The sequence below is a fragment of the Chiloscyllium punctatum genome, chromosome 17 (genome assembly GCF_047496795.1).
Source record: "Chiloscyllium punctatum isolate Juve2018m chromosome 17, sChiPun1.3, whole genome shotgun sequence".
NCBI lineage: Eukaryota > Metazoa > Chordata > Chondrichthyes > Orectolobiformes > Hemiscylliidae > Chiloscyllium > Chiloscyllium punctatum.
In genome coordinates this window covers 53,102,384-53,114,556 of record NC_092755.1, presented here as the reverse complement: position 1 = coordinate 53,114,556, position 12,173 = coordinate 53,102,384, and the positions used below count along the sequence as shown (strand labels likewise).

The 12,173-nt window shown below is 44.3% G+C and overlaps 1 pseudogene; it reads left to right on the top strand.

The window, feature by feature from the left end:
* The window catches only part of LOC140487647 (immunoglobulin lambda-1 light chain-like), a 30,918-nt pseudogene extending 28,351 nt beyond the window's left edge, over positions 1–2,567 (top strand).
* The last annotated feature ends 9,606 nt before the right edge of the window (positions 2,568–12,173 follow it).

Below are 12,173 nucleotides of genomic sequence, written 5' to 3'. Positions count from 1 at the left end.
GAGCAGAAGCAAGTTAGTCTTTAAAGGAGAAAGGAGGGAAAAATGGCAACTGATTCTGAGGACTGGATTTTTTTGACCACTGGGTGTTTCAGACTGACAAACCTTGGTCCCCGAACGCCCTGTTCCTCTGGCTGAAACATGCATTTAACTACTCAAATCTACTTCGATCTAGGGAGCTTGAATCCCAATCTTGATAAAAGATAATGGGGTAAATTGATCCTCGCCTCAAAACCCACTAAAATTACCTCAATCTCATATTTCACAATACTGAGTCACAAAAGCCTTTCTTTTTTGCCGTAAAATTTCTTTTTTGTCTCAATTGTATTTTCCCGCTGTTTCTATGATCAATGTTAGAGCAGTAAAATTATAGAAGATACGAGTTCGGTTTTGATAGTTCAAATTGTCTTTTCGGTGACACTGCGTGAAATGCAACAAGTTCAGATAGGGAACAGAAAATATCCTGTTATTTTTCAGCTGTTCCTCTAATAATGCAAACGCCAAATTTTACAAACGCCACGATAAATTTGTTTGCGGCAAAACATTTATTTGGACAGTTATGTAAAATGTAGGCAAAAACCTGCTCTATACATTCCACTGTCATAATGTTCAACTGAACTCCGGCTTTTGCATGGAGATTATACTGTTAGCCGTTTGTGATACTTGACAGATTACACAGAGAGTCACTTTCCAAACTGAAATGTCAAGGAGACTTTGCCGCCTCCCAGGTGGAACTATGAGAGCGGCACAATTTTGTTAAACTGGCAGGGGTCAGATCTGAGCCTGCTGAAGCGCTTTGAATGAGCTGACAGAGAACAACTATGTCACAGTTTTAAGTAGGCCGATCTCTATTTTTCCAAATAAGCAAACTAATAACATTTTCACACTTTCTTCGCTGCATTACATTAAATGATCAAATGTTTAGAGTGATTGGCATTGGCAACAGAAACCTGTAGAGCTTGAGGCAGAGGCAGGAGACTCTGACAGTTCAGTCTCAACACATGCTATTTCATTGAGCGATATTTCATGCTCACTATCATTGGAACGTTTCTTACTGAAAATAAACATGGGAACTAACTTGAATTGATATAGCGCCGACCACGATCTGAGGACAACTAATAGCACTTTAAAGCTGATTCCGCAGTTACACAATACAAATAGAAATGCTGGGTAGTAATGGAAGAAAGATGGAAAGTTTCGTTTCGTGCACTATACAAGGTTCCACATACACCAATGGAGCCGTCTGAAGTGATTTTGGGTGAGAGGTAAATATTGGTCAGGCCACGCGGTTTCAGTTACAGGAATTTTGAGGCGAATTTTGTAATAAAGTTGGTTCCTAAAGAACCACTGTTTGTTAGTTACAAAGTTCTCTTTACTGTAGTTAGAAGACATGATGCCGTGATCCCAACAATGTTCCCAAACAGTGTATATTGTTGTACTGTATGTGTGCGAACAGTCTTTTGATGGTTTACACATTAAATTTCAGGGAGCGAGGACTGGGAACATCATGGGGAATCTCGTGGATAGTAGGAAAGCAGCAAATTCAGTTGTACAGAAATGTAACGATCAGGTCAATATGAGCACTACCGTGCACCGAATGTTTTGCGTTAAATGTTGCAGCTTTTTTCTTCGGTTAGCATTAGATTAGATTAGATTGGATTCTCTGCAGTGTGGAAACAGAACCTTCGGCCCACCAAGTCCACACCGACCTCTGAATGCACCTAACACTATGGGCAATTTAGCATTGCCAATTCACCTGACCTGCACATCTTTGGACTGTGGGAGGAAACCGGAGCACCCGGAGGAAACCCACACAGACACTGGGGGAATGTGCAAACTCCACACAGATAGTCGTCCGAGGCTGAACCTGGGACCCTGGTGCTGCAGTGCTAACCACTGAGCCACCGTGCGGCCCCAATTACTCGCAATTCCAATTTGCTGTGTTTTACCTTTTCTGTAACTACTCACAGTATTAACCGCCCTTGTATTTCACATTGTTTCAATTTCCTCCTCAGAATATCCTTACGCGCCTTGGCATGTAGAAAGTGGGAAGATCATCTCAGATCATAGCTTTTTAACACTGTCCGCTAATGGTTGCTCGGTTGAACCCAACGATGCCTCGGTCAACTAAATTCCTCAGAGTTTTCCAGACTGAAATTTTCAAATACTTAAAAAACGTGAAACATTTATTCCGACAGATATGCTAATTAATAATCCGATACTCTTCGATTTTTTTCTATTTTTCAGATCCACGAGTCCCTTTCGTTTCCCTCCTTCCGGCTTCATCGGTTCAAATCACGGAAAAGAACATGGCGGCCCTGGTGTGTTTGTTGAGCAGGTTTAACCCGGGTGCTGTGGAGATTGAGTGGACGGTCGATGGCAGTGTGAGAGGGGATGGCGTTGAGACCAGTCGGGTACAGCAGGAAACGGACAACACGTTCAGTGTGAGCAGCTATCTGACCCTGTCAGCCTCAGAGTGGAACTCACACAAACTTTACTCCTGTGGGGTTAAATATGAGACTCTAACAACCCCACTTCAAAAAAGCATCGCGAAATCTAGTTATATTTGATTCAAAGATCTTTTGTATTAATTTGTTATGCTAGCGGCAAGTTTTGTGTAACATCAAACAAGCTCTTTATAGTCGACAATTTCAAGTCATAACAGGTTGCAGTTTATCAGTGGAGTCTCGATATTTTACAGCGGGCCAAAGTATCAACATGCAAATACTCGCAGTATAATAAAAACTACCATTCATTAACTGAAATGTTGTCACTATTTTTATCCATTACAAATGAAGTGATTCAAAGCATGTGCCTAATTGCGGTGACTCATGAAGTTTAATTTAAATCTACACATTTTATGATGTCATTGACATCAAGCAGAATAATGTGATTACTTTCAATAGATTTTCAAAGGTAGAGCTAATTGGTATTCTTTGTGCGGCAATCGTCTCCCAACATTTGGTTTCAAGTCCGACCTGCTCCAGAGGTTGTAATAACACCTTTGAACACCTGAAAATATCTGCTCAAAAGTCGACCTCAGGGAGGTGGTGGTTTTGTAGTGATACCACTAGAGTAGAAATCCTGATTGAATGATTTGTGAAGATAGATTCAAATCCTACACTGGCAGATGGAGAAATTTGAATTCAATCGAAATAAATCAAAGTGATTCATAAGGGGGCTTTTGTTGGGCAGTGATAGAGTCAGTTCCTTCAAGTCTCAAAGCCTCTGATATGCGCTATATATGCTGATGGAAAATCACAACTTCCAAGATAGACGCAGGGCTCTTGTGGTATTGTGGTAGATTCCCTAACTCTGGACAGATGAAATGCCTCGAAGGTAGTTCTGAACAAATCTTGTCGTTGTGGGAATGGGGCTAAAAGCTTTGTCCCTGCTTAAGCTTAGTACCTTTGTCCCTGCTTAATACTTCAATGTGCTAAGCATCAGTGCTTGCAAAGCATCTGGTTCTACAATTTCAAGTTAAATATTGTAACTGCCTCTGCTTTGGACTTCAGGGACCATTGGTCATTTTAGTTTCTGGTATACCAGTCTTTTTTTCTTTCAAAATTATCCAACAACTTTGATTAATCAGTTTTTTTTCCCGTTTCCATCAATTGTTAAACCGACCAATTCCGTATGGCCTTTGATGGGAAAAGGATGAGATAAAAGTCACGATTTTAAATAAAAATCAACTTCACACTCACCGTGAAGCCAGTATGGAATATTTCCCATTCACCATCAATATTCAGTCTGAAACACAACTGCAGCAGATAAATTGTTGCATGTGGAAGCGGGAGTTATTCTCGGTCAGAAAGAAGGCATATAAAATATTCGCTGATTTCTGGCGGGTGCAGTGGAATTGGTGTTGATTGAGAGAAATATTTTTTCAGTTATAGAACATTTTGCTTTATCTTGGACTGCATAATAGAAAATAAATCGACTTCAAATGACTGAGGTGAGCACACATGTCTTCACTTATTCTTTAAAAACCTACCCCTCATCGAAAATGAGGACTGCAGATGCTAGGGATCAGAGTTGAGAGTGTGGTGCTGGAAAAGCACAAGTCAGGCAGCATCCGAGGAGCAGGAGAAATGACATTCTGGGCATAAACCCTTTATCAGGAATGAGGCTTGTCCGTCGGGACTGAGAGATAAATGGGAGGGACTGGGGCTGGGGCTGGGGCTGGAGGAAGGTAGCTCAGAAAGCAATAGGTGGATGAAGGTGAGGGAGAAGGTGATAGGTCAGATGGGGGAGTGAAGGACAGGTCCAAAGGGTGGTGCTGAGCTGGAGGCTTGGGACGAGGATAATGTGGGGGGAGGGGAAACGAGGGAGCAGTTGAACATCACATTTTCCCCGTGTGGTTGCAGGGTCCTAAGGTGGAATATGAGGCATTCCTTCTCCAGGCGTCAGGTGGTAATGGTTTGGCGGTGGAGGAGGCCCAGGATCTGTATGTTATGGATAGGGTGGGAGGGAGAGTTGAAGTGTTCAGCCACGGGGAGGTAGGGTTGGTGGGTGTAGGTGTCCCAGAGATGTTCACTGAAATGATCCACAAGCAGGCTTCATGTCTCCCCGATGTAGAGGGGACCAGACCAGGTGCAACTGATGCAGTAGATGACATTGGGAGAGGTACATGTAAATTTCTGATGAATGTGGACTGACTCCTTGGGGCCTTGGATGGAGGTGAGGGGAGTGGTGTGGGCACAGGTTTTGCACTTCCTGCGATGGCAGGGAAAGGTGCCAGGAGCAGGGTGTAGGCTGGTGGGGGTGGGGGGGGTGTGTAGACCTGATGAAAGAGTCTCGCAGGAAATGGTCTTTTCGAAATGCTGATAGAGGAGGGGAGGGAAATCTGTCTCTGGTGGTGGGGTCAGATTGGAGATGGCGGACGTGATGGAGGATGTTCTGTTGCATGCGGAGGATTGTGGGGTAGAAGGTAAGGACCAGGGGGATTCTGTCCTTGTTGAATTGGGAGAGGTGGGGTTCAAGGGCAGTGGTGCGTGAAGTGGAGGAGTTGCACTGGAAGGCATCGTCAACCACGTGAGAAAGGAAGTTGCAATCGTGGAAGAAGGAGGCCATCTATGACTTTCTGAGATGGAATTGGTCATCCTGGGAACAGATGCAGTGGAGGCAGAAGAATTGGGAATAAGGGATGGAGTTTTTACAGGAGATCGGTTGGGAGGAGGTGTCATCTAGGAAGGGATCCAAACCAAAGGGGTAGCCATGGGCATGCACATGAGACCCAGCTATGCCTGCCTGTTTGTTGAGTATGTGGAACTGTCCATCTTCTGCAGTTACACCAGCACCACCTGTTCCTCTGTTACATTGATGACTGTATTGGCGCTGCCTCGTGCTCCCATGCGGAGGTTGAACAGTTCATCAATTTTACCAACACCTTCCACCCAATTTCAAATTCACCTGGACCAACTCAAAAACCTCCCTCCCCTTCCTGGACCTCTCCATCAACGTTTCTGGTACCGACTAACCACAGACATATACTACAAGCCCACTGACTGACACAACTACCTAGACTACAACTCTTCCCACCCTACCTACTGTAAAAATGCCATCTCTTATTCCCAATGCCTCTGCCTCCATCTTTTTCCCAGGATGAGCAATTCCACCTCAAAAAGTCCCAGATGACCCCCTTCTTCCATGATCGTACCTTCACTTCCCACATGGTTGGCGATGCCCTCCAGTGTACCGCCTCCACTTCACGCACCACCACTCTTGAACCCCACCTCTCCAAACACAAGGACAAAATCTCCTTGGTCCTCACCTTCCACCCCACAAACCTCCGCATATAATGAATCATCATCCACCACTTCAGCCACCTCCAAATTGAACCCACCATCAAAGGCATATTACCCTCCCCACCACTATCAGTGTTCTAAAAAGACCATTCCCTCTGCAACTTCCTCATCAGGTCCTCACCCCCCACCAGCACACACTCTACTCCTGGCAACTTTCTCTGCCACAGCAGGAAGTGCAAAACCTGTGCCCATACCACTTCTCTCACCTCCGTCCAAGGTCCAAGGGTCCTTCCACATCCATCAGAAATTTACATGAACCTCTCCCAATTTCATGTTCTGCATCTGTTGTACCTGGTGTTGTCCCCTCTACGCCAGGGAGACAGGACACCTTCTTGCAGATCATTTTAGCGAACATCTCTGGGACACTTGCACCCTCCAACCCCACCCCCCCGTGGCTGAACATGAACTCTCCCTCCCACTCCATCAAGGTCCTGGGCTTCCTCTACCACCAATCCGTTACCACCCAACGCCTGGAGGAATGCTTCATATTCCGCCTTGGGTCCCTGCAACCACATAGGATAAATGTGAATTTCAAAAGCTTTCTCATTTCCCCTCCCCCCCAATTTATCCCAGTCCCAAGCCTCCAACTTGGCACCTCCAGACCTGTCCATCACTCCCCCCCAATCTATCACCTTCTCCCTCCACTTCATCTACCTAGCACTTTCTAAGCTACCTTCCCACAGCCCCACCCCCTCCCATTAATCTCTCAGCCCCGAACCACAAGCTTCATTCCTGATAAAGGGCCTGCTCTTCGGATACTGCCTGACTTGCTGTGATTTTCCAGCACCAAACTCTCAACTTCATTAATTAGACTCCCCACATAAATCAAAATAATTTTGAATGGATGAATATGAGATTAGTGCAAGAATGTGGAGTTGATTTAGAACATCATCCAGGATCTTATTAAATTGTGAAACATACTCGAGGGCCAAATTACAATGTGATGTTCTTCTGGTCCAAATCTTGATTTCAATCACTGTTTATTCTCTCTCAGTGAAAGAAATCTCCCACTTTAGCCAGCAGTGTCACTGTGGAGCGAACCTAATCAAACCATAAAGATAATTTCCTAAATATAGAAGCAGTGGAGCAAGATAACACTGGCTAAAATTGACTCAATGTGTAAATGCTTAAGCAGGCAAACCAAGTGAGGTTAACAAGAAGGACAATTATCAATGTCTTGCGCGTTGAAATGGGAAATTATAACAATCAGAAGAAAACTACCTTGTAGGGATGGTTTATGTCAATTCCAAGATATTTATCTTTTTGAGAGGCAGGCAGAAATCAGCTTCTGTATTTGCCAATTTATGAGAAAAAATTAGGACTTGTTACTGCTCATGTCTGTCAATATTAATTTGGATGATTCTTTTCCACAGAATGCTTATTCTTTAATATTAAGACATTCGAATAGTAAAGGCTATGCAGCAGTCACAGTTTAATTTCCTTTCTCACATGACAATTGCAACCACCATATGTTTTCCTGTTCATTTCCTAAAAAGCAGATATGAAATGACGAATATATAGACTACATAGCAATGGCTACTCAGCAGTCCTATCTTACTGTCGCAGTAGCAAAAGCCATTGTTCTTGCTGCGTCAGTGCTATGCATCACCACATGCACACTCTCCAACTCTCTCTCCATCAGCACCATCTCACACAGTTTCAGATCTGTCCTGTCTCTCAGTTTTACTTCATTCTGTGTCTCGTTCGATATTTGAACTTTTTGTCTATTCAGGCTTTAAGGAGAGTAAGCTCAGAGGTACCATGCCTCTCTGCAACCTCTGCCTTTGCCATTTTCTGTCCCCATCTTTTTGCCTCACCCCACCATTCATTGATAATTTGTTACCTCTACTGACATTCCTGTACCTGATGCTGAACTTCCTGTACTCAGCAAAGGACATAGTGTTACTTGTTTGCCCAAATCAATGAATGAATTTCAGGTATGAAATGTCGTTGAGCTCTGACGCCTCCATCTCTATAAAGTTTCGCTGGACGGGAGTCTTCTGTCTATTCAACACATCCTTTCACCCACCTCCAACACTCTCATTCCATCTTGCCTTTTACCTACACTCAACCTATTTATTGAGAACTGTTGATATGATATAATTTGCCTTCATTTCCCTGCCCCCTCCCCATTCAAACTTAAACCCTCTGAACTGACTGCACTCTGTGCTGTCCTATTCAAACTTCAGTTTGAAATTAAGCCTGCCGACAAGGGTGATGCTATTCTTGTTGGGCATACTGATTCCTACATTGTGGAGGCTGAACATGAGTCGTCAGACATGACCACATCAAGCACCATGCTACTGCATCCACGATGGTCACTAATCTCATTTAATTATTAAATGCTCCCCCAAACTCCCATCAGCCTCCAAGCTCACAGTACCCAGACAGCCTGTTTCCTACTTCTTTACAAAATCTACTGACAAAACTGCCAACGCAGACCCATTGCTTCTCCTTTGCTGGCCCATAGAATGTATTTCTTCTTACCTTGTTGCGAATTTTCTCCCATCCTGTTGTTTCTTCCCACTTACATCTGTAACTCCTCTAATCAGTTTCAAAATTTCCAATATGCAAGCACTAGCTGGCTTCCGTTTCACACTTTCATTCAATACCTCTACACATGCACTCCCATCAGGATGGGTTTGAGTTTTCTCTGCTTCTTCCTGGAAAGAAAGCCTGAACAATCCCCATTTACCACCACCCCTCTCTGCCTGCTTGAGTTCGTCCGTACTTTGATCAACTTCTCCTTTAACTACCTTCACTTTCTTTAGATCAAAGGTGTGATGAAGTGTAACTTCATGGGTCACAGTTATGCTTGCCTCTTTGTTGAATATGTGGAACATTACTTCTCCCAATATTGTTTGGGTCCTTCCATGCAACTGTTTTTCTGGTACATAAATGAGATCATCAGTGTGGATTTCCTCTCACATTGAGATTTCAAAAAATTGATCAATTTCATCTCCAATTTTCACTCTGTTCTCACTTTCACCATGTCCATCTTTGACTCCACTGTGCCCTTCCTTCGCATCTCTGTTTCCATGTCTGGGAATACGCTGGCCACCAATATCCACTGTCAACCTAACGCCTCCCACATTTACCTGGACGATATATCTACACTCCTTGTTTGTAGTAATGATTTCATTCTACTCTTCCCGTTTCTCCATCTCTATTGCATCTGTTTCGAGTATAGCACATACTGCATGTGGCCTCATGAATTCCAATATTTTTTCCTCAACAGAGACTTGCCTGCCACCATGGTTGACAGAACATTTAGCAGGGCCCGTCCCATTCCCACACTTCTGCCCCGAACCCTTCTCTTTCTCCTCACAATACAGATAGTCTGGTCCGGCACTTAGATCCAAAGAATTAGAAGCCTGAATTTCAGCTACTTTCAGCAGTATGCCATTACCAGACGCAATAGCCCCTTCCTCTCCCGTCAGTGCATTGCTCAGGTAGTTCTGTCCAGGACACCGTGGTCCACTCCTCCTCTCTCAAGAACTCCACCCATCCCCATAGTAACCTCCCATGCAATTTATAAGGTGCAACAGTTGGGCATTTACTGCGCTCGCCTGACTATTTAAGGTTTCAGACATAACTTCCAGGTGAAGCAACAATTTACACACACTTCATTCTTTCTAGTTTGCGGTACTCACTGCACATAATGTGGTCTCCTCTTCATCGAGCACATAAAACATAAAGGGTGACAGCTTTGTGAACCCTCGTCACCCATTAGACAATAGACAATAGACAATAGACAATAGATGCAGGAGTAGGCCATTCTGCCCTTCGAGCCTGCACCGCCATTCAATATGATCATGGCTGATCATTCCTAATCAGTATCCTGTTCCAGCCTTATCTCCATACCCCTTGACTCCACTATCTTTAAGAGCTCTATCCAATTCTTTCTTAAAAGAATCCAGAGACTGGGCCTCCACTGCCCTCTGGGGCAGAGCATTCCACACAGCCACCACTCTCTGGGTGAAGTAGTTTCTCCTCATCTCTGTCCTAAATGGTCTACCCCGTATTTTTAAGTTGTGTCCTCTGGTTCGGCACTCCCCCATCAACGGAAATATGTTCCCTCCTGCCAGAGTGTCCAGTCCTTTCATAAGCCTATACGTTTCAATCAGATCCCCTCTCAGTCTTCTAAACTCAAGGGTATACAAGCCCAGTCGCTTCAGTCTTTCCGTGTAAGGCAATCCTGCCATTCCAGGAATTGACCTCGTGAACCTACGCTGCACTCCCTCAATAGCCAGAATGTCTTTCCTCAAATTTGGAGACCAGAACTGTACACAGTACTCCAGGTGTGGTCTCACCAGGGCCCTGTACAGCTGCAGAAGCACCTCTTTGCTTCTATACTCAATCCCTCTTGTTATGAAGGCCAGCATGCTATTAGCCTTCTTCACGACCTGCTGTACCTGCATGCTTGCCTTCATTGACTGGTGGACAAGAACACCCAGATCTCTCTGAACAGCCCCTTTACCTAATTTGATACCATTGAGGTAGTAATCTGCCTTCCTGTTCTTGCCACCAAAGTGGATAACCAGACATTTATCCACATTAAACTGCATCTGCCATGCATCTGCCCACTCACCTAACTTGTCCAGGTCACCCTGTAATCCCCTAACATCCTCATCACATTTCACCCTACCACCTAGCTTTGTGTCATCAGCAAATTTGCTAATGTTATTGCTGATACCATCTTCTATATCATTTACATATATTGTAAAAAGCTGCAGTCCCAGCACGGATCCCTGCGGTACCCCACTGGTCACTGCCTGCCATTTCGAAATGGAGCCGTTAATCACTACCCTTTGTTTCCTATTAGCCAACCAATTCTCTATCCAATCTAGTACTTTGCCCCCAATCCCGTGCGCCCTAATTTTACTCACTAACCTCTTGTGTGGGACTTTATCAAAAGCTTTCTGAAAGTCCGGGTACAGTACATCCACTGGATTTCCCTCGTCCATCTTCCGAGTTACATCCTCAAAAAATTCAAGAAGATTAGTCAAGCATGATTTCCCCTTCATAAATCCATGCTGACTCTGTCCTATCCTGTTACTATTATCCAGATGTGCCGTAATTTCATCCTTTATAATAGACTCCAGCATCTTTCCCACCACTGAGGTCAGACTAACTGGTCTATAATTTCCTGCTTTCTCCCGCCCACCCTTCTTAAAGAGTGGCACAACATTAGCCGCCCTCCAATCCTCAGGAACCAACCCCGATTCTATTGAACTCTGGAAAATAATCACCAGCGCATCCACGATTTCCCGAGCCACCTCCTTCAGTACCCTGGGATGCAGGCCATCAGGTCCCGGAGACTTATCAACCTTCAGACCTAACAGTCTCTCCAACACCAAATCCTGGCAAATAGAAATTCCCTTAAGTTCAGGTCCTTCAGCCACTGTTACCTCAGGGAGATTGCTTGTGTCTTCCCCAGTGAACACAGATCTGAAGTACCCATTTAATTCCTCTGCCATTTCTTCGTTCCCAGTAATATATTCCCCTGCTTCTGTCTTCAAGGGCCCAATTTTTGTCCTAACCATTTTTTTGCCTTGGACATACCTAAAAAAGCTTTTACTATCCTCCTTTATATTCTTGGCCAGTTTACCTTCGTACCTCATTTTTTCTCTGCGTATTTCCTTCTTACTAATCCTCTGTTGTTCTTTAAAAGCTTCCCAGTCCTCCGTTTTCCCGCTTATCTTCGCTAAGTTATACTTTTTCTTTTAACCTTATATGTTTCTTTACTTCCCTTGTCAGCCACGGCCGCCCATGTCTCCTCCTGGGATCTTTCTTCCTTTTAGGAATGAACTGATCCTGCATCTTCTGCATTATACACAGAAATATCTGCCATTGTTCCTCCACGGTCTTCCCTGTTAAGGTATTAAACCATTGAACTTTGGCCAGTTGCTCCCTCATAGCTCCATATTTCCCTTTATTCAACTGAAATATTGTAACTTCAGATTGTACCCACTCCCTCTCAAATTGCAGATTGAAGCTTATTGTATTATGGTCACTACTTCCCAATGACTCCTTCACTTCGAGGTCACTGACCAATTCTGGTTCGTTACACAATACCAGATCCAGAATCGCCTTATCCCTGGTCGGCTCCAGCACCAGCTGCTCTAAAAATCCATCTCTGAGGCACTCCACAAAGTCTCTTTCTTGAGGCCCGATACCATCCTGATTTACCCAGTCTACCTGCATGTTAAAATCCCCCATAACAACTGTAGTAACATCTTTGCGACAAGCCAATTTCAGCTCCTGATTCAACTTACCTCCAACATCCAGACTACTGTTTGGGGGCCTGTAGATGACTCCCATGAGGGTCTTTTTACCCTTAGTGTTTCAAAGCTCTATCCACACTGA